Source organism: Sapajus apella, unplaced genomic scaffold (assembly GCF_009761245.1).
Source record: "Sapajus apella isolate SASKATOON/1434 unplaced genomic scaffold, GSC_monkey_1.0 scaffold44, whole genome shotgun sequence".
Classification (NCBI taxonomy): domain Eukaryota; kingdom Metazoa; phylum Chordata; class Mammalia; order Primates; family Cebidae; genus Sapajus; species Sapajus apella.
In genome coordinates this window covers 18,494,118-18,517,413 of record NW_022436984.1, presented here as the reverse complement: position 1 = coordinate 18,517,413, position 23,296 = coordinate 18,494,118, and positions in this window count along the sequence as shown.

Below are 23,296 nucleotides of genomic sequence, written 5' to 3'. Positions count from 1 at the left end.
ACATAAACTGAGCACTCACCTCAGTGCTAAGAATATGAAAGGAAACTGGACACATCAGGTTCTTGTCCTCTGAAGTTATAGAGGTCACTTCATAGAAAGAGCGCAAGGCTACATCTGTGCCCCCTAACATACCATTGCCAAGGCTTCCTTATTGCCTCTGCCCTGCCAACTATTTCCCCCATTCAGCTTACCACCTCCTGTAACTAGAGGCAGATAATGTAATTAAGGCAGTATGTGAGGAGAGCAGGCAGAAACTGTGGCGTGGATAACTCTCCTTCGGAAACCTGCTGTCAGACAGACTTCCAGGAGAAAAGGGCCAAAGTACTTGGGAAATTTGGACCCAAGGATTGATTCGTTTTGGGAGGTATGTTTACGTTTCTTCAGATGACACTTCTATAGAAGGAACTGGCAGTTTTCTGGTTAGAGATGGCCCTGCAGTGAGCTTAGCCACTCCTTGGACTCAGTGCCTGGGGTGACCACCATCAGCAGTGAAGCATGCTTGGAAGACAGAGAACAGATGAGGGATGTTCCATACCCTTGAGGAGTTTGCAGTCAAATAGCAAAGAAGGATAAGCAAAAAATGCATGTCCTCAAACCCCAGATAACAAACACCATACATCACAGATAGAATGAGAGCTGAGGTAGAAACACATGCATTTGCCATATGCAGATACACATGGATTAGCATGGATGTCAGGACGTCCAGAGTGGCTGAAGTGACCAGTCCATACTGTCATTCCATAGACAGGTGTCTTTTGTTTGTCTAGAACATTTGAGTTGCCCTTTAGTTTATGCTTTGGAAAAACACAGTAAGAATCCCTTCACACTGAAGCTAGACTGAACACCGGCGCGTACTCCCTCAATGATTCAGAAGGCGTCTCAGGGTGTTGCAGGGCCTCGGGGACATCATGAGGAAAACAGGTTCCCATAGAAACTGAAGAAACAGCATCCTGATAATATGAGGTTCCACGGTGATTGGGTCCCGGATGAAGAAGCTGTTTCTGGTAATGAAGGATTAGTAACTCCTGACAGATATGAAAATGGCAAAACCAAGAAGAGCCCTTGGACACACCCTGCTCCAGTGCTCAGCTCTGGGGAGGCCGACGGCTGCTCCCCTTTACTCCGGCCACCAAGCACCTAAAGCAAATCCTCATTGCTGCAACTGCTCTGGTGGCCCCGCCTTCCTCATCTGTTCCAGCTCATAGGGTCAGAGTCAGGCATTTTTGTAAATTCTCTCCTGGATCTCATGATCTATTCTCTTCTGGCCAGGGATCGTTCAGAGAGTAGCAGCTATCGGCCATCTTCCTTGAGATGAGGATGGTGTGGGCCTGGAAGGCCTAAGGTCAGGGTGGAGTGCAGCCTGCTGGGGCACAGAAGCGCTTGAGGGCTACCTTACCTATCTCCCCACCTGGTTCCTACTTGACAATTCCCTTTCTCCTGTTTGTGTGTGTGTGTGTGTGTGTGTGTGTTTTCATGCCAAAATAAATTATTATAAAGACAGTGATTTCTGCCTCTTATGGTTGTATGTGAGGGACCACTCAGCAGTGGCCTGCAGTGAAGTGCGGAGGTGCCCCTTCAGTCACCCAGGTCTCACACCTGGTGGATGACTGCCAGGTCGGAGGGCAGCAGAGTAGACTGGAAAGAACCAGAAGTTTTGAGGTCAAGTCCTGACTCTACCACTTCCTAACGGTACCATCTTTGCAATGCAGGACTCCACTCCTCCCTGGGCCTTGGCCACCCCATCTGTACACAGGGACTGGAGAGACAGTGCCTTCTGACTATCTCTAAGCTACAGGTGTTTTCCACATTCAGGAGCCTATGGAGAAACCAGCTGATTCTAGAGATGTGACAATCAGGAAGGAGGAAAATGACACCAAAGTTGAGAAAATATCAAATGGCTCTTATGCTCTGTTTTATGGTATTTTTTCTCTCTCATATTCATTGCTGTGTCATATTCATTATACATGTGTCTTAGTGTTATTTCTACAGTCAGATTACATGTTTCGTAGGAGCAAGAAAAAGTTTCATAGAACTATTGAATATATAGAACTAGAAGACTTTTATTATTAAAAGTAAACATTATAAAATTATCCATTATTTTAGTCTCCACATATTCGATTAGAATAAATATCTGTCAGCTTATGATATCATTATAGCTATCTCATATATCTCTCTATCATTGTTGTCAGATGGGCTGTGCTTCTGTGCCCATTTTATAGATAAGGAAACTGAGGAGGCTGAAAGACTTGTTAAAGTCTACATAACCAGTAAATGATAGTGCTGGGACTTGAACCAAAGTCCTCTGGCTCAAAACCTCTAGACTCTTTAGAAGTCCTTCGAATCTCTTCTGTGTCTCATGCAGCATTCAACACGATGCAGAGTACACGGTAGGTGATTAATAAACAATTATGGGTTGATTGACACCATGTAATTATAAATTGCTCAGCTTAAAAGCTGGAACTGCATCACATGGCTGTGTATGATTTTTTTCACTCCCGGGAATACCCTTGAGCCCCTGTGTGTGCCCCATGCTGTAGGAACCAAGGCATTGGCGGGATCCACCTGGACCTGCCAGCACCAGCACCCCAGTCATGAAGCTGGCCAGGCGCTGTGGAGTCCCTTCCTCATGTGAGAAACCAGTGGGCACAGGCCAGGATTGGAAGCCCCCTTTAAAAATGCATTCAAGTACGCATTCACCCCAGACGAACAAACAGGGCCCTACAAACCGCCGCGCAAAGGCAGCCAGGGAAAAGCCCTCTATTCTGGCCACAGGAACTTCACCAGGGCATCAACCTCAGCCCGAGGTGCCAGCTCTGTCCAGGGGACACCCAGAGGTGGTAACCCTGGCCAGGCCAAACCCCACAGACTCTCTGAATTTAATTTGCCCATCACGAGACTGGAATAATATTGAAAAGCAAAGCCCTCATGTAGTTAAGTTGGTCATCATAGCCACCACATAAGAATGGACACGTGTCCATCCCATCTACTGTGACAGCTGAACTTGGCAACACATTTGTGTGCAGCTCACTTTGTGCTAGGCACTCGGTTCTTCTGGGGACATCAGATCTGGGTGTGGTCACTTTGCCAGCTTAGCCTCCTCCATGGACTATGTATACACGTTCCTCCTTCTCTACTTGCCCCTGATTTGGCATCCTCACAGTAGCCCTGGTCTGGTTCCTTCTCCACTAGATCTCAGCTCTGGGCTGTTTTATCCACCAGCATCACTCCTCTGCTTCAGCTTCTCAATCACCACTTCCAACCGCCATCCTCTATTCACAAACTTCAAAGACTCCCTAATTCTTATGGTAACAGATTTGGAGCCAGCCTCCCCCTTAGAGCCCTGCTAAATGGCTCCTCCAGCCCCCTCAGTCCCACCCCAACCCCTGGGCCTTCTCCTGTTTCTCCCACACACACCTTCCGTCTTACCAGGCTGGGCTCCCCATTTGCCAACACATGGCAGATCCAGCGTGACCTCGAGGCATGTAGCTCTTCTCACCTGGAATAACTTCCCTATATCCTGGGCCTATCCCAATCTCTCCACCCTCCAAGACTCTCTTTCCTGTTGGCATCCATCCCTCTCTTTTCTAAAACGTCCACAACATGTAATCGTATCCTGGATTGCATTGTGTTAGACTGTTTCACAGCAATCACTATGTGAATAAATATGCTATTTAGTAAATAAATACCTCTCTTAGATATGGCAACCAGGGCTCCTGCACGTCAAAAGGCTCTGCTCTGGCCCTTATCTGGCCCTGCCCTTCCCCACGGGGTGACGGTTCTATGGGAACAAGTGAACATGCCCATCTTGAGCCTGCATTCTTTCTGTTTCTACTTTTACAACATGCTCCTGATGCTCAGGTCCCTGGAATTCCTTCCCAAAGAGCCTTGAGTCTATTTCAGGGCCAATGGAGGCCTATTCCACAGTCTGCCTTTCTGAGAACAAGGGGAAGCTGTATTCTGGGAGATGGGTTTGTGGCTGGAGCTTTGACACATGGGTTGGAGTATTTCCATGCATATACACAGGCCTTGTGGTTGGAGGAGAAGCAAGGTTGGGGCTCTGTGAGCTGGGGTCCTTCCGTTATCCTTTTGTCCACCTGCTGGAGGATGAAGCCAAGATAAAAAAAAAAATGCAGAGTGAGATTCAGAGACAGATTGAGCACAGATGATGTTGCTGAACCTCTGGATTAAGACTGGACCTTTCAGTTAACCGAGCCCAACTGTTGTCTTTCTTTGCTTAAATTCATTTAAGTTGGTGCTTCTGTCACTTGTCACTAAAATGTGCTGATGGATATAATGATGATGATGATGATGACGGCAATGATGACAGCTGACAGTTTTTGGACAACTTGACATTCTGGGCACTCTTCTTTGTCTGCATTAGTTCATTTATTCCTCCAACTACCTCATGAGGCAGTTGGTACTATTATCTCACTCTTCCAGGTGAGGCAACAGAGCTTCAGAAAAGCGAAGTAACTTGCCCAATGTCACAAAGTATTCAAACCCATGTCAGTCTGACTCCTAAGACTGTGCTATTACCTGCTAAGCTTGTTTTCCTTGGTCCCCAACAGTGCGAGTTGGACCACATGAAAGGCAGGGGACTTAAGTGGGGTACAGGTGGCTACTAGGGGCAACCAAGGCTCCGAAGGAGGAGGTAATGGCAAGGGCCAAGGTCAGGATGCACAGGATGCCATTTATTTAACCAAGCACCCATCAGTCCTTGTCAAAGGAGGAAGAGAGAAGAAAATGATTCTTCTCCAAAATACATTCTTCTGTACTTCTCCATCTCTACCCCTAGTCAAAGGCTACACCTAGGAAAGCTTTGGGAAGAAGGACAAAATAGTGAGTTCTGGTAGTATACCTCTTAATGTCCCTGCAGAGGTCAGTAGGTTATGCTTTTCAGCAAATATTCACAATAACTTGTACTGTCATTGAGTTAAATCCCAATAACGAGCCAAGGCATATTAAACACAGATGGTTCTTGATATGGTTTGGCCCTGTGTTCCCACCCAAATCTCATCTCAAATTGTAATCGTCACATGCTGGGGCAGTGGTCTGGTGGGAGGTGATTGAATCACGGGTGTGGATTTTCCCCTTGCTGTTCTCGTGATAGAATTCTCACACAATCTGGTTGTTTGATAAGTGTATGGCTCTTCCCCCGACCCACCCTCTCTCTCTCTCTCTCTCTCTCTCTCTCTCTCTCTCCTGCTATCATGTAAGACATACCTTGCTTCGCCTTCACCTTCTGCCATGATTCTAAGCTTCCTGAGACCTCCCCAGCCATGCAGAACTGTGAGTCAATTGAACCTCTATTGTTTACAAGTTACCCAGTTGCAGGTAGTTGTTCATAGCAGTGTGAAGAAGGGTTAACACAGGTCTTAAGGGTGACCAGGTCCACATTTTCATCATCACCCAATAATCAGCATCTAAGAAGTCCCAGACGTGGTCCATGTAGGAGCTCAGCTCACACCCAATGGATGACTAGAATCACCCAACTTCAAGCTGACCTTCACAAGTGGGGAATGAAAATTGCAAACATCAGAGGATGTCGGCTCCTAAGTGTTTTATGACCACATCCTAGTTGTGAGATCGATCACCGTGTCTATCCATTAGAGAGAGCCCAATAAGACTAAAAGGATGTCCAGATGAGCACAAAAAGGTATACGTGGTGTATGAGATAGCAGGGCTGTCATAAAAGGGTCATTGCCGCAAGCACGGGAGAGCTGCCCAAGACAAACTCTGCTCTGCTGCGTGTGAGAAATGCTCTCATCCCATTGTCACTACCATAAAATCTTTATGGAAAACAGCCCAGACCTCCCCACTGTCAAGCACTCAGTGTCACTCACCAAACGCTCATGAAGCACAAAGAGCCTTCCCATTTGCAGGTGTGGGTTTTCAGAATCTTCCAGGGAGGTTAACAGTTTGCAGGATAATCTCCATGTTGCCTCTTGAAATAAAAACTCACTGAAATTCGGGCCTCAAGTCCAAATACCTTTTATTCCCTATCTTTTTTTAGTAGGAAATATGGATCATAGTAGGCAAGTGCATCTTTTTCTACTGAGCGTTACTATTTCCAAAAATAACACTCACACGTGAGCCTGAAACCTTATTACAGGGAACTGTTACGATGGTTTCCTGATTTGTTTATCTAGTCACGAATATTTTTTAGCAAAGGGTTAGAGAGGTGAATAGACTGTCATGGAAGTGACAGTGAAGTGGGGACATGAATGATACCCATGCATTTAATTACATTGCAATTAAGCAATTACATTTGTATTAATCACATTTCAGCCAACACAAAGGGTTGTAGGAAATTTTCAGGGTCCATAGGAGCATGTATAGGGGGACAGAGATTAACCCAGGCCTGGTAGTCAAGAATAAGGGAAGGTTTCCCTATGGGAATGCTATTTAGATGGATAAATGAGTAGTAATTAAAGCAGCTAAAAACGGGGGGAAGAATATTCAGCAGAGAACCACAGGGGCAAAGGCCCTGCATAAAGATGCTTCATGCCTCCTTCCTTCCTGAAACATTCCCTTCCATGAACTTCCACAACACCACAATTTCCTCACTCCTTTTCTGGCTGGTGCTCTGTCTCCATCAAAAGCTCATATTCCTCTAGGAAGCCTTTAAAAGTTGACCAGCCTCAAGCCTTAGTCCCGAATCCTATTCTTTCTCTATACTCCTCCAGGCAATCTCCCACTCTTATGGCTGAACTACAATTGAGGTATCCACGAATTCCAAGTTTATGTCTCTATCCCAGATCCCTCCTCTTTCTGATCACTGAAAATACACATCCTTGTCTGCTCCTCTTTGCCCTTAGTTATGTAGAGACAGGGCCCTGTTTGGGGAGGCTGCAGTTGTTGGTTCTGCTTATGAATGAGTGTTCAGTGTGCTTACATCTGGGGCTCAGCATTGGGAAATCACCTGGTACTAGGCAACTAAGCCACATTTTCCCGTACTGGCTTGATTAGGAATAAAGCTGACAAGATCTTTGTCCATATCAACCTGACATCATTGAATAACAGCTTGAGCAAAGGGACTGTCATTTATTGTACCTCCTCAATACCAACAAGCCATAAGAACAAGAGGGTGCCATTCCCATTTCCAACTCTAGTAAATCAGTGGATGTTGGGGCCTTGCTGAACAGGCAACACTGAAGGAAGACCAGGCTTTGGTGGAGAAGAGAAAAGCAAAATTTTAGCCTGGTTTATATCAAATGAGAGGTGCTTTTGAAGCCTTCAAGTAGGAAATTCAGAGAAACTCAGAGGAGAGATCTGTGATAGAGATAAAAACTTGAGACTGACAGGTACCTCACTTCAGTTATAACTGAAGCCATAGGAGTCAAAGAGATTGCCCAGGGAAAATGCAGAAAAAGAATAGATTTGGGACCGAAGCTTGAGGCCCATCCACTGTTTTATTTTGTCTTGTTAATATATAAAAACTTTATTGAGATGTAATTTACATACAGAAAATTCATTTTTAAGTGTACAATTCAGTATTTTAATATATTCACAGGGTTATGCAGCCACCACTGCTATCTAATTGCAGAATGTTTTTATCACTTCAAAAATGAACCACATACCCATTATCATTCATCCCCATTCCATCACTTTCCTAGCCTCTGACAACCACTAATTTACTTTGTATATCTGTGGATTTGCCTAACCCTTACATTTCCTGTAAGTGGTATTGTACAATATGTGACTTCTCATGTCTAGTTTCCTTCACTTAGCATAAGGATATTAAGATGCATCCATGTTGTAGCATGTGTTAATACTTTATTCCTTTTGATCACTAAATAATATTCCACTGTATAGCTATACCGCATTTTGTTTATCCATTCATCAATTGATGGACACATTGAGTTGTTTCCATTTTATGGCTTTTATGAACAAGGCTGCTATAAACAACGACATACAAGTGTTTGTATGGACATATGTCTTCAATTTTCTTATATACCTAGGAGTGGAATTGTTGGGTCATATGGCCATTCTATGCTCAACTTTTTGAGGAGCTGCCAAACTATTTTTCCAAAGCAACTGCATTAATTTTACATTCCTACTAGCAATGTATGAGGTTTAAGCTCTCCACATCCTCATCAACAATTGTTATTTTCTGTTATTTTATAGTCATCCTAGCAGGCATGAAGTGACATCTCATTGCGGTTTTGATTTGCATTTCCCTAATAATGCGAGCATTCTCTCACGTGCTTTTGACAATTTATATATCTTCTTTGGAGAAATGCCTATTCCAATCTTTTGCCCATTTTAAAATGGGGTTATTTGTCTTTTTACTGTAGCATTGTGTACACATTTTTTTATTCTGGATACAAGTTCCTTATGAAACGTATGATTTACAAACATTTTCTCTCATTCTGTAGGTTATCTTTTCACCTTATTGATGATATTCTTTGGAGCACAAAAATGTTTTACTTTGCTGAAGTGAAATTTACCTTTTTCTTTGTAACTTGTGCTTTTGGTGTCGTTTTACAAGTTACCCAGTTGCAGGTAGTTCTTTACAGCAGTGTGGAGAAGGGCTTAAGGGTGACTGGGTCCACATTTTCATCATCACCCATTGCCTAATCTGAGGACAAGAAGATTCACGTCTGTATTTTCTTCTAAAAGTTTTGTATTTTTAGCTCTCACATGAAGGTCTCTCACTCTTTACAGTTAACTTTTGTACATAGAGTGAGATAGGAATCCAAGTTCACCATCTTGCATGTGGATATCAGTTGTCTCAGCAACATTTGTTGAAAGATTATTTCCGCCATTGAATTGTCTTAGCACCCATGTCAAAAATCAATTGACCAAAAATGTAAGAGGTTTTTTTTTTTTTTCTGGATTCTCAATTCTATTCCACTGCTCTGTATGTCTATTTTTATGTCAATACTACAGTCTTGATCACTATAGATTTGTGGGGGTTTTTTTTTGTTGTTGTTGTTGTTGTTGCTGTTTTGTTTTTGTTTTTGTTTTGTTTTGTTTTGTTTTTTTGAGACAGAATTTCGCTTTTGTCCAGGATGGAGCGCAATGGCGTGATCTCAGCTCACTGCAACCTCCGCCTCCTGGATTCAAGCAATTCTCCTGCCTCAACCTCCCGAGTAGCTGGGACTACAGGCACGTGCCATCACACCTGGTTAATTTTGCATTTTTAGTAGAGACGGAGTTCCCCCATATTGGTCGGATTTGTCTCAAACTCCCAACCTCAGGTAATTTGCCCACCTTGGCCTCCCAAATTGCTGGGATTACAGGAGTGAGCCACCACGCCCTGCCTGTGGTATGTTTTTAAAGCAAAAAATGTGAGTCTTCCAAGTTTGATGTTTTTAAGATTGTTTTGGTTCCTCTGGGTCCCTTGAATTTCCACATGAATTTTATAATGAGCTTATTAATACCTACAAAGAAGTCACCTGGAATTTTGGTAGGAATTGCACTGAATCTGTAGGTCAGTACAAGAGGATTATTGATATCATAACAATATATTAAATATTCCAATCCATGATAATAGAATAACTTTTTGTGTTTTAAAGTCTTCTTTCATTTCTTCCACTGATGTTTTATCATTTTCAGTGTACATGTCTTAAAGTTATTTTAAATTTATTTCTAAGTACTTTCTTCTTTTTGATGTCATTATGGATGAAATCCTTGTCATATTTTCTGATTGTTCTTGCTACTGTTATAGACATGCAATTAATTTTTGCATATTGATCTTACAGCTATTCTGAACACATTTATTATGTCCAATTTTTATGAATTTCTTAGGATTTACTATATGCAAGATGATTTCATGTGCAAATAGAGCTGGTTTTACTCTTTCCATGCCAATCTGGATGCTTTTTATTTCTTTTTCTCACCTAATTATCTGAATTAGGTGAGAATTCAGGTCAGATATCCTGAATTAGATATTGAATGGAAGTGCTGAGACTACACGTTCTTGTCTTGTTCCTGATCTTAAGGGGGAGATATCCAGTCTTCTACCCTTAAGTTGGTGCTAGGTATGGGTTTTTTATAGATGGCTGTATTCTTATAGTGTATTATTAGAGTTTTCATAGATAGCTGTGTTATTATGGCTGTATTATAATAGTTTTCTATTGCTTCTATAATGAATTATGATAATTTGGCTTAAAACAACATAAATGAATTATCTCCCAGTCCTGTGGGTTAGAAGTCCAACATGGGAGTCACTGGGCTAGACTGGAGTGTGTCCTCAGGGATCTGCTCCTTTCTGCAGGCTGTAGGACAGGTTCGATTTTCTTGCTTTTGTCAGGTTAAGTTCCCCTCTTTGTCTAGTTTATTGAATGTTTTTAACAGGAAAGAATGTTGGGGCTTGTCAAATGCTCTTTTTGTGCCTCTTGAGATGATGACTGTGTGGTTTCTAGTCTGTCAGCATTTAAAGAGTGGGTAGAGAGAAATGAGACTGCAAAGAAGACAGGATCAGCCAGAAATAGGAGGGAGAAAAAGTGCGTTCAGTGTTGTTGAAGTCAAGAGAAAAAAGGGTTCCAAAAAGGAGGGAGTGATCAAAAGCATCAATACTGATGAGCGGTGAGATGGAAACCAAAAAATGTTCATTTTGTTTGGTTTTGTGAAAGTTTTTGTGACCTTGGTAATAGCCACTGTAATGGGATGATCTGAGGTGAAAGACCATTGGGAGTGCAACGATATTCCCTAAATTTCCGGCAGTCTAGGGTAGAAGCTAAAAGACAGTGATGACATTGGAGAGGTTAATATCAGGAGAACTTAAAAATGGGCCTCCGTATAGTGGATTTTTAGTAAATTTTAGTTGAATCAGAAAGAGCTAGAATTAGTCCTCAGTGTCTGAGATGCTAGAATAGGATTCTCAGCTTTTTCTAAAATAAAGAAAGGACATCTCCATGCCTCAACTTCTGGAGCCAGCTCCCAACCTTTAAGAAGGCATGGTGAGCTCTCTCCTACTTCGTCCTGTGAATGAAACTGAGTGTGGTGCATGGGGTTGCCCCTTCTTGGTAACACACCGAGGCTTGGCCTCCACAGTTGGAGATGGGATGAAATCTACACATGGTATCTAGTCTTGGATGATTCTTTAGAATTGAAGTCTGGGGAGGGGCAGGGGAAGTGGAAATTCCTGGCCTTAGGGAGAGACATTTCCCATCAGCAGCAACATCATCTTTCACAAGAGAAGCAGCCAGCTCCACCCAGTTCTCTGGTCTCAGCCTTCTACAGCTGAACTCCTGGATAAGGCCCCTCACATGACAGGACCCAGGAGACCCTAGTGCCCTGCTGCAATGCTCATTTCCTTCTACCCAGCAGTCTCATTCGATTGAACGCTTCCCCGGGATATTTATGTGGAAAGCAAAGAAAATACTCCAGGGTCGTTTTTAATAAGTGCCAATCCCTCCTAGGCTCTCTGCAGCCATAAACATTTACGTCTAATATCCCAAAGAAAATGTTGATGCAGTCTGATGTGGGGGCGACAGCACACAGATTAGTCTAAACAAAAACACAAGGGTGACAGTTAGCTTTCTTCTGCATGAAGCTGCATTCACTCATTTTTGACATAAAAGTGCAATTTGCATATTCTTTCAAGTCTGTTTAGCTGCAAACACATGTGTGTTTGGGGCACAGAAATTTAAAATTTGTAAATTATTCAGAAACTACTGCCAAATTGTAATCAAGTGGTAGAAAAAACATCCTACACTGAATAGTTGTAAGTACAGAGGGGAGCCTTCTCGGGCTTGGGAAACATTTTTAAATATACTGGTGCTTAATCAACTCAGAGAAAACAGGGGAAGAAATGTTTACTTTCTTAGCAACAATTTTATATAGTTGTTAGGCAGGTTTTTTTCTCTTTATTGAACACTGCAGAGTGAAATGATTTTAGTATTGTGACATTAAATAAATAATGTGCCTTCCGACAGAAAACCAAACATTGTGACTAAGCCAAGGTAAGAACTGCTAATGCCTCTCTCAAAACCATTATAAACCCAGAACCATAATTACTAGAAAAAAATCCAGTGTAATTTAATGCATGTATACTATACTTTGCTGATTGTAACACTGACTATGTATTGGTTACATCCCATCTTTGATGTCTACCTGTCTGCCCATCTCCTCTTTTACTTTGTGCGTTTAGCCAGTATTGTTCTGAAGTTCTACTTTTTGCAAAGCACTGCACTGGGACCCTTGGGGTCTAGGGGAATTGTAGAGAGAGATGATCATGTACACGGGTGAATGAGTAAACTATTCTTGTGGGAGCTAGAGGGCTGATAGACAATGGCAGGACTGTTAAGTGCAGACAGACAGTAGGAGCACCTGTTTCAATGTAGATGAAGTGGCAATGAGTAGAGAGGTCGGAGCAGGTAGATGGTGGATTGAAGCTCATTGAAGCTGCATGATAATTATAACTTAACTTCCAGGACCATAACTATTAAATATATGCATAAAGATTGATACAACCAAATTTAGTTTTTTGAAAAGTCAAATTCTGGCCAGGCATGGTGGCTCATGCCTATAATCCCAGCGCTTTGGGAAGCCAAGGTTGGTAGATCACCTGAGGCCTGTAGTTTGAGACTAGCCTGACCAACATGGCAAAACCGTGTCTCTACTAAAAAAAAATACAAAAAATTAGCTGGACATGGTGGTGGGTGCCTGTAATCCCAGCTACTTGGGAGGCTGAGGTAGGAGAATAACTTGAACCTATGAGGCAGAGGTTGCAGTGAGCTGAGATCATGCCATTGCACTCCAGCCTGGGTTACAAGAGCAAAACTCCATCTCAAAAAAAAAAAAAAGTCAAATTCTGTCCAACATCTACTTTTTTCAATTCTCTGTTTAACTATTACAGGGGCAACCTCTGAGAAATGAGGGGGTTGACGTGGCAGGTGAGGCAAAAGGATTGTTGCACAATCTTTGAAAACAGTTTACTACAGCTGGGAACATTCCTTTAATGAAATCAAGTTGTAAATTGGAAACCAGATTGTCTGAACAGCATACAGAAAATAGCAAATAAATTCTAAGTTCAATAGGGTGAGTTATCAAAGAGAACTGGAGATTGGGACTGAACTCCCTCATCTACTCATTCATTCTTTTCATTTATTCATGCATTCATTCATTCAAGGAATGTCCGTGGAACACCTAATTGGCAAGGTGCTACTTAGAAATAGAAGACAGAAATCCTGCCCTTATCTTGTGTGTTTATCTGGATAAATACAGGGAAAAATTCTTTCTAAAAAGTCCTGAAACATAAAGAGGCCAAGCTTGATAGAAACAAAGTTTGTTTTAAGACCTCTGTATTCAAGCTCTTGAGCATTCTGTGGTAACTCCACAAGAATTTTCCCTCAGGCAAAGTGTTTTTTTTGCTTTTTTTTTTTTTTTGCATTTGCTATGAAGGTGCTTCACCATGTGGTTGATGCGTGCATGTTACATACATTTTTGTGTGTAAACATTTTCTATCAACAGAAGCATTCAGTGAGAAATCATATTCAGATCATTGCTTCAATTAAATTATCCAATATTCTTTCCAAAGAAGCCTTCCTGGTCCTGGCACTTTCTATAGCCATTTCACATATGACTTTAATTAGGACCATCAGTCTACAGAGAGAAGATTTGGAAGTCCTTTCTAAAGAAAAATAAATAAGAGACCATAAAAAGTAGAAAGGAAGACGTAAACTGTCTTTATTTGCAGATGCCATAATTTTGCATGTAGAAATTCCAAAATATCTGTAACAAACTATTTGAATTCATAAGTACATTAATACAAACTCAATCCATAAAATTACATTTCTATAAAATAGCCACAAACAAATGGCAAGGACAAATTTTAAAGGTCTATACCATTACAATGGATTGAAAAAAGTATAAAATGGGCAGGGCCCAGTGGCTTATGCCTGTGATTCCAGCACTTTGGGAGGTCAAGGTGGGAGGAACACACTTGAGACCAGAAGTTCAAGACCAGCCTGAGTAGCATAATGAAACCCTGTCTACAAAAATAAATTTAAAAAAATACCTGGGTATGGTGGTAGTCCCAGCTACTTGGGAGATTGCGGTAAGAGAACAGCTTGAGGTGAGGAGTTAAAGGTTACAGCAAGCTATGGTTATACTGTACTGCAGACTGGGTAACAGAGTGAGACTCTGTCTCTCTCTCTATATATATAAATATTTACATATATTTATAAAAATATATATTTATGAAATACTTGGGAATAACGTTAACAAAATATGTGCAAGACTTGTATACTGAGAAAACAACAATAAAGGCAAAATTACTGGAAGAAATTTAAAAAGTTAAATAAATGAGAGACACACATGTTCACAGATTAGACGACTCAACATCATTAAGACATTAATTCTCCCTGAACTGATATAAAATTTCGATGAAATCACAATCAAAATTCCGGAAAGTTTATGGTTGTTGAAATTGACAAGCTGGTTCTGAATTTTATAAGAAAATGCCAGAGACCTAGAATTGCTAGGACAGCCTTGAAGAACAAAATTGGAGAGTTTATACTACAAAACATCGTACAAAAATGACAAAGCTATAATAACTAAGACAGCTTGGTATTGGTGAAAGGACAGAGAAGTAGATCAATGTTACAAAATGCAGTGCAGAAATAGACTCACACATATGCTCACCTGATTCACAAAGATGATACCAATGTAATTCAGTGAGGAAAGAATTATCTTTTCAACAGCTGGTGCTGAAACTTGAGATATCCACATAGGGCAAAAAAACGAAGTATGAGCCCCTACCAAACAATGCACAGAAATTAACATGAGATGGATCATAGACTTAAACATGAAAGACAAAAAAATAAGGTTTCTAGAACCAAACATAAGAGAATAGCTTTACGACCTTGGAGGAACAAAGATTTCTTAGGACACAAGAAATCATTAGCCCTAAATTAAAAAAAAAAAAAAGAATTAATTGAACTTCGCTAAAATTGAAGACTTCTGTCATCAACAGAAATCATTAAGAGAATTAAAAAGCAAGCACCAGACAAATACCTTTGCATAGATAAGACAAAGGGCTCATATCTGAAATACATGAACAACTACAAATCAATGAGAAGACAACCCAATTTTAAAATACGTAAGAATATTGCACTTAAAAAGAGAGAATATCCAATGGCAAACAGGCATGTGAAAAATATGAAAAAGATAGAATTCGTTAAGTTAAGTTTATTAAAAAGGTAAGAGCAATTGTTTAAAAAGCAGAAATAGAGGCTGGGTGCAGTGGCTCATCCCTGTAATCCCAGCACTTTGGGAGGCCGACGCAGGCAGATCACGAGGTCAGGAGTTCGAGACCAGCCTGGCCAAAATAGTGAAATGCTGTCTCTACTAAAAATACAAAAAAATTACCTGAGCGTAGTGGTATGCACCTGTAATCCCAACTACTAGGGAGGCTGAGGCAGGCGAATCACTTGAACCTGGGAGGGAGAGGTTGCAGTGAGCCGAGACTGCACCACTGCACTTCAGCCTGGGTGACACTGTGAGCCTGTCTCAAGACAAAAAAAAAAAATTGAAATAGAACATACAACTTCAAACTAATCAAGGAAACCAAGGGAGGAATAAAGAAAACACAATGGATCCATCAGAGGAATAAAAATATGGAAAGGAAAAGAAAGAAGTATGATAACTTAAAAATGCAAAATTATACATCAGGACAAAAGTCCCACTATGTCAGTAATCACTGTAAAAGTAAAGGAATTAAGCTTTCTTTTTATGATGAATAGAGTATTCAAATGGAAAAAAAGCCAAAATCTAGATACACATTGATTACAAGATGTAACTCTAAAAAGATTAAGGCACAGAAAGATTGAAATTAAGGAATGGAAGAAATATACACTTTGCAAATATTAACCAAAAAAGAACTGGTATAGCAATATTAATAAGAATTACTTAACTATAAAGAAAGCAATCCTGTGAGAAAACATAGCTATTGGGATAGTAAATTGCCACAAACTCTGGAAAGTAATTTGTTAATATTTATCAAAGGCCTTAAAATAGGGTGCTTGAATTATGAAATTCCATTTCTTGGAATTTATCCTAAAGAAATAGTCATATGATGAGCAAATATACATATAAAATGATGTGCTATAAATAGTAATTGTTAAAACAAAGGGTTCTGGAATCTAGGCTTAAATCTTCTCTGCACCGCAGTTTTCTGATTGATAACATTGGCATAATAGTTATATCTATTTCGTAGGGGTATTATAAATATTAGATGAAGAAATATACATAACACATGTAAAAGAGTAGCTGGCACATAATGATAAAAGCTAATGCTAGCCAGGCGCAGTGGCTCACGCCTGTAATCCCAGCACTTTGGGAGACCAAGGCAGGCAGATCATGAGGTCAGGAGTGGGAGACCAGCCTGACCAACATGGTGGAACCCCATCTCTACTAAAAATACAAAACAAAATTAGCCGGGTGTGGTGGCATGCACCTGTAATCCCAGATACTACTCAAGAGACTGAGGCAGGAGGATCACTTGAACCCTGGAGGCGGAGTTTGCAGCAAGCTAAGATCACACCACTGCACTCCAGCCTGGGTGACAGTGAGACTCCATCTCAAAAAAAGAGTTAATGCTTGCACGATGATTAATATATTCTGAGTTCTAAGGCATTGTTCTAAGAGAGCTAGACCTTTATCCTCTTTTAATTTAATCAGTATAAAATATGAGTATGATTTAATTGGAATAGACTGTCTCTTGAGATTGTACTAGTAGGTGCTATTGCTATCATCTTCATTTCAGAGATTAGGAAGTTAACTGGACCAGGGTTATATATTTAGTTAGTACTTGGGTCAGGATTTGAACCCAGGGAGTTTAGTTCCTGAGTCTGTGCTTTTAACACCATTCTATTATTAATAAGCTGCAATACTGAAAAGAATACAAATGGGGATTTGGATAAATATTTGATTCATAAAATGGAACACTGTACATCCATTTTGAATGCCAATGTAGAAGTAGAGAAAAAGAGCTCAATTTTATTGGGTACTTTACTATGTGTCAGATACTACTGTAAGCATTTTACATAGATTATCTCCATTGATCCTTACAAAAACTTAGGAACCATATATATATATATATACACACATACACATACATATATATATGTATATATTTGCTTTACACATATATATACTTTAAGTTCTGAAATACATGTGCAGAATGTGCAGGTTCATTACATAGGTATACACAGGCCATGGTGGTTTGCTGCACCCATCAACCTGTCATCTACATTAGGTATTTCTCCTAATGCTGTCTCTCCCGTAACCCTCACCCCACCGACAGGCCCCGGTGTGTGATATTCTCCTCCCTGTGTCCATGCGTTCTCATTGTTCTACTCCCACTTATGAGTGAGAACATGTGCTGTTTGGTTTTCTGTTCTTGTGTTAGTTTGCTGAGAATGATGGTTTCCAGCTTCATCCACATCCCTGCAAAGGACATGAACTCGTCAGAAAGGAACTATTATTATTTCCTTCCAGATGAGGAATCTGCAGCATAGAGTTTGGGTAACCTGCCCATTATCCCACGGTTGCCCTGGCAGAGGCAGGGCTGGCACCTCGGCTGTCTGACTCTCCCCCATTCTTAACACCATGCAGCATATGTAGACAATGGTCACAAACTCCTCATCCTGTGTCCCTCAGCCTACCCCACCCTCACTTCGCTTCCCAGTGATGCCTAGACTGCAAATCTGAGGAGGCAAAAGCCTGGGAAGAATTCTTACAGTTTCCCTCTTTTCTCATCTCCCACCTTGGACCCATCATTGAGTTTTGTCCGCCTCCAAATTGACCTCAAATCTACACAGTTTTCCATGCTCCCGATCACACCCCAGTTCCGGCCATGTCATCTCAGTGACAATTGCAGTAACCTTTCTACACATCGGACTTACCCACTTGTCTGCTCAAATCTATTCTTAACCAGCTGCCAGGAAAAGCCTTTAAAAGTGTAGAGGTTTTTTAAAAGAAAATCATTTTGTTCCCTGCTTAAAGTCATTGAAAGTGTTTGCATTGCAGTTTGCCTGCGCTCCACACATGGCTTCGCACATCCTACAAGGTCCCACACAGCAAACTGCCTCTGTCCAAGGCTTCTTTCTGGGCTCACTTCACCTCACTCTATTCCAGTTCCAGGGCCTTCCATGCTCTTCTCTACCTGAAATCATTTCACAGAGCTGATTCCTTCTGATCCTCAAAACTCCAGTGAGATGTCACCTCCTCAGATGGTGGGATGTCACCATCTCTGACCCCCCAGCCTACAACAGTCATCCACTAACTCCAGTGTTCTCCATGAGGCATTCCCCCATTCCTCTTCCTCCTAATACAACATTCTTTCAGCCAACAAGTATTTCTTGAGCACCTACTATGTGTCAGGCATTATTCTAGGTGCGGGGAACACAACAGTAAACAAAACAGGGCTTACCACAGCTTGTCATTGTATTTTTATTTACTCCTTTATACAGTAGGCTCAATCACTTAGATATGAATTTTTGCTTTATTCCCATAGATATAGAACCCCCAGGAGGGAAAATGTGATTTCCCCTCTCCCAATTCTCAAAGCAGCTGAACCTTTGAGGTAGAGCTGGTCTAGGCTCTTTGGGAGGGTCATATCTGCTAGGTATTGGTGAGTTTCTGAGGAAGGGACTAGCAGTGGGCAAGGGAAGGAAGGAGTGGAAGCTGGTGTTTTCAAAAAGAATACTGCACCAGGAAACTGAGTAAACTGAGTAAACTTCTGGGTGCAGAATTCAGTGGGAGCAGGGATTTCCTCTGAGGGTACAAAGCAGGTGTCTCCATAGTGGGAACCTGCCTGAGGGCTGTTAGAACAGAAGAGGGCTTTGAGCAAGCACCTGTCCAAGGACAACCCCAAAAATTGTGACGGCAGCGGGCTGAGGATGCAAGAGCTGCCTTCAATTTTCTGGCCACAAAACCCCAGGATTTTGGTATACTCCATGGGAAAGAAAATGACCCTGGAAGCTAATATCGAACTTAGTGCAGACTTTGGCAAGGGTACAGCTGAGATCCAGATCTGAAGGGATTTAGGGAGAAAATTTCACACCCAAGTGACGTGGAGCAATTCATAACAGTTTCTCTTGTCTACTGGGTGCCTCTCCCTCCATTCTAGAAGCCAGTTTTATGCCATGCTGTTGTGTTCAGGGCCTACTAGGACACTTTGCCCCTTGGGGTTTAGTATATGTTTGTTAAATTAGTGATTTTGGAAAATTATACATAAAAATGTTAGCATGACTAACACTGAAGAAGTGGTTATAGGCAAGTTTTGTTTTTTTTGAGATGGAGTCCTGCTCTGTCACCCAGGCAGGAATGCAGTGGCCCAATCTTGGCTTACTGTAACCTCCACCACCCAGGTTCAAGCGATTCTCCTGACTCAGCCTCCCAGGTAGCTGGGATTACAAGCATGTGCCATCACACTGGCTGATTTTTGTATTTTTAGTGGAGACAGGGTTTCACCATGTTGGGCAGGCTGGTCTTGAACTCCTGACCTCAGGTGATCCACCCACCTTGTCCCTCCAGAGTGCTGGGATTATAGGCATGAGCCACCATGCCCGGTGGTTACAGGTGATTTTAAAATGAAAGTGTAGGCCAAGTGCAGTGGCTCATGCCTGTAATCCCAGCACTTTGGGAGGCCGAGATGGTGGATTGCTTGAGCCCAGGAATTTGAGACCAGCCTGAGAAACATGGTGAAATCCCGTTTCTGCAAAAAACACAAAAATTAGCCAGGTATGGGGATACACGCCTGTAATCCCAACTACTCGGGAGGCTGAGGTCAGAGGATCGCTAGAACTGGGAAGGCGGAGGTTGCAGTGAGATGAGATGTTCCCACTGCACTCCAGCCTGGGTGACAGAGCAGTACCCTGTCCCCCCACCCCCAAAAACACATAAAATGAAAGTCTAATTCATCATACTGTTACAAATGCTCATACCTTTGACTCTAAACTTCTGTTGCAAGGAATTTCTCGTAAGGCTATCCAAGCATGAGTAAGGATATGCATATACAAGGTACTTCCCTGAAGCCTTTCGGTAATCACAACAGATTGGAACAACCCAAATAGCTATCAGTAGGGGACTTACTAAATAAATTGCAATGAAATACTGCACAGCCAAAAAGAAAACTCTTCCTATAATGAAAAAGAATGACCCCAGGATATATTGCTAAATGAAAAAACAACAGATAGTGCGTATGATATGACATGTAAAAGGAAAAAATAATATCACAAGTGTATGTTTGCTTAGGCATCACATACCTCTGGAAGGGTGAAGACACTGATTACCTCTGGGGAGGGGAATTGTGTGTCTGTGGAATGGGCAGAAGGGAGAGTTTTTGCTGATTATCTTTCTGACTTTTTTGAGCTTTTAATAATATTAATATGTTTTCTATTTTTAAAAAAATAGTTAAATATCCAAATGAAATCCTTATGTTCTTTTTTGGTTCTTTTTTTTATTTTCTCACAAATGAAAGACTACCTGTTTTTTGTTTTTGTTTTTTTAATTTTGAAAAAATAAAAAGAGGATGGTAATTCCTCAAGGATCTAGAACCAGAAATACTATTTGACCCAGCAATCCCATTACTGGGTATATACCCCAAGGATTATAAATCATTCTACTGTAAAGACACATGCACATGTATGTTTATTGCAGCACTATTTACAATAGCAAAGACTTAGAACCAACCCAAATGCCCATTGATGATAGACTAGATAAAGAAAATGTGGCACATATACACCATGGAATACTATGCAGCCATAAAAAAGAATTAGTTTTTGTCCTTTGCAGGGACATGGATGAAGCTGGAAACCATCATCCTCTGCAAACTAACACAGGAATAGAAAACCAAACACTGCATGTTCTCACTCATAAATGGGAGTTGAACAAGAGGACACATGGACAAAGGGAAGGGAACATCACACGCTGGGGACTGTCGGGGGCCAGGGGGCAAAGAGAGGGAGAGCATTAGGACAAATACCTAATGCATGCGGGGCTTAAAACCTAGATGATGGGTTGATGGATGCAGCAAACCACCATGGCCCATGTATACCTGTGTAACAAACTTGCACGTTCTGCACATGTATCCCAGAACTTAAAGTAAAATTTTTAAAAAAGGAAAAAGAGGCAACAAAGGAACCCCATTGATAGAAAGTAAGGTCTAATAGAAAAGGACAAGAAATCTACACCATTTTTCACCTGGAAATGTGTTTTGAGGTGCCCCTTTGTATTAAGGATGTTAAGCCAAATGTGGCTGAGCCTTTTCATCAATGAAAATAGTAATAGAATAATGTGAGAGTGTATATTTTTTTGAAAAATGTCCTGTGGATTCCTCTAAATAGAATTGATTTTAAAATTCTGTTATATTGCAGTCTTCTCTATAGACTTTATTGTCATCAACATCTGTTTTTTAAAAGAAAACAGCTTCTACCCGGGGAATGCCACTGAGCTCTGTCAAAGCCACTTACAGAACCAAAAGTGTCTAAATCTGGGGCCTGAACATATGCACATGTGCAGCTGTGGGGCTGGTGCAGAACTGAATGAATTGCTGGGCACAGAGCACATGGGAAATAAAATCTGTGTTGGCAGCGGGTGGGAAACCAGGCGCTTTAGGAGCTCTGGGTTTTAAGCTGTCTTTAGTTTCCTAGACAAACAAATGAACACCGTAGATGAGATCAGAGCCCAAACATCCTTAAAATGTATCTCTGTGTACTTTTCTTATGCCACCTGCCCCCGTGGGGCTTCCAGAATTCAGTCACATTATGATGCTCTCCGCTGTTTGGGAGCTGCACTCTGTAAATGCCCTCACTGGATAATCAACAGGTAATACCTTCTTTAATTAAGTCCCCGCCACACAGTGTTTGTGAGCTGGAAGGGCCATCTCCACCTTCTCCATTTCCCAAATAAAGAAGCCAAGTCCTAAGGAATGTAAGTAGTTTGTCTGAGATCACCCAACAAGTTAGCGGGGAGAAGAGCTGGGCTCTTGACACAGCGCCTCCTATTGTTTGTTGCTCTTGTTGCTGCTGTTGTTATTGCAGCATAGATGCCTCTGTAAGATCAGGGTTGGGGACTCCTTTCAAATGCTGGTTGCTGGTGGCTGGTGGCACTACTAATTTGCTGGGAGACGGTAGACAAGTTCTTTATACTCTCTGGGTCTCAGTTTCCTTGCGCAAAAACTAAACTAAGACAAGATGAACCTCACAGTTTGATGAAATGGCCTGGAAAAGAGAAGATTTGGGGTAAATACAAGTGTCCCATCCCCGCTCTTCATCTCTTTGCAGATGGACTCTCTTTCTTTATTTGCAAAATGGAGAAAATGGAGATGGCCCTAGGGTCCCCTCCAGCTCAAACATTCTGTGAAAGGCCTTTGTACACAGAAGGTGCAGGAAAAATGTTTATTAATTTTAATTGATTACAGTACTATTTACCCAAATAGGTTTCCAGGCCTTTTGTGAGCTCAGAGACTAGAGCGGCCTCCCGTTTAACCCCTAAGCTTCCTTTGGGACTTTTCCGCTGTCGGCTGTGCCTTGTTCCTTTGCTGCTGCTCTGGGGTGTGGGCCTGGATTCAGCTCATGGACTGGGAACTGTCAAGGATTTTCATTTGCCAGAGGAAGGTCATGGGCAAGTGAGCAGGACCCTGTCCCACATGAAGGAGGCCAAAGGTAATTTCAATTGAGGGCTGGAGCCCCAGGGCTTGAGAATGTAGATGGCAACCAGAGAAGAATACCCTTTCTTCCTCCTTCCCAGCCCTCCTCCACAGCCCTCCAGCTTTGCTGGTTAGTCCATAGCCATGAACCAGGAAGTAGAGAACACCAAAAGCCCATCTATCGCTTCTACACTCTGGCTCCTTGGTTCTCCAGCCTGTTCCCATCCATCTGGTACTTGTCTCAAAGGCAACAGTAAAGTCCTGAATATCCCCAGTTCCTTTCTCCCCAAGGAGAGGACAAAACAGTAAACTGAGAGAAGGGAGATAGAAAAAGATACACTGAGAGGCAGATGATTTAAAGCCCCCCAACCATTCCAGAAATGACTAAGCCTGTGATGAACAGCCAGATTCTGCTTCCCAGGCTTATACTGAGGAATAAGTGAGATTTCAATAAGACGGTATATGTAAAATACCTGGAACAGCATCTGGAATATGGGATCAGCTCAATAAAGGGCAACTGTTATTATTATTGAGGAAGCCCTGGATTTAAAGCCAAAGACTTAAAACTGGAAGAATGTGGTGAAAAATTTTAAAAGCCGCCCCCCCACACACACACACATCAGCAAAGCTAAAATATGAAATAGTGACAACACCACATGTGGGCATGGATGCAAATTACTCATCCATTGT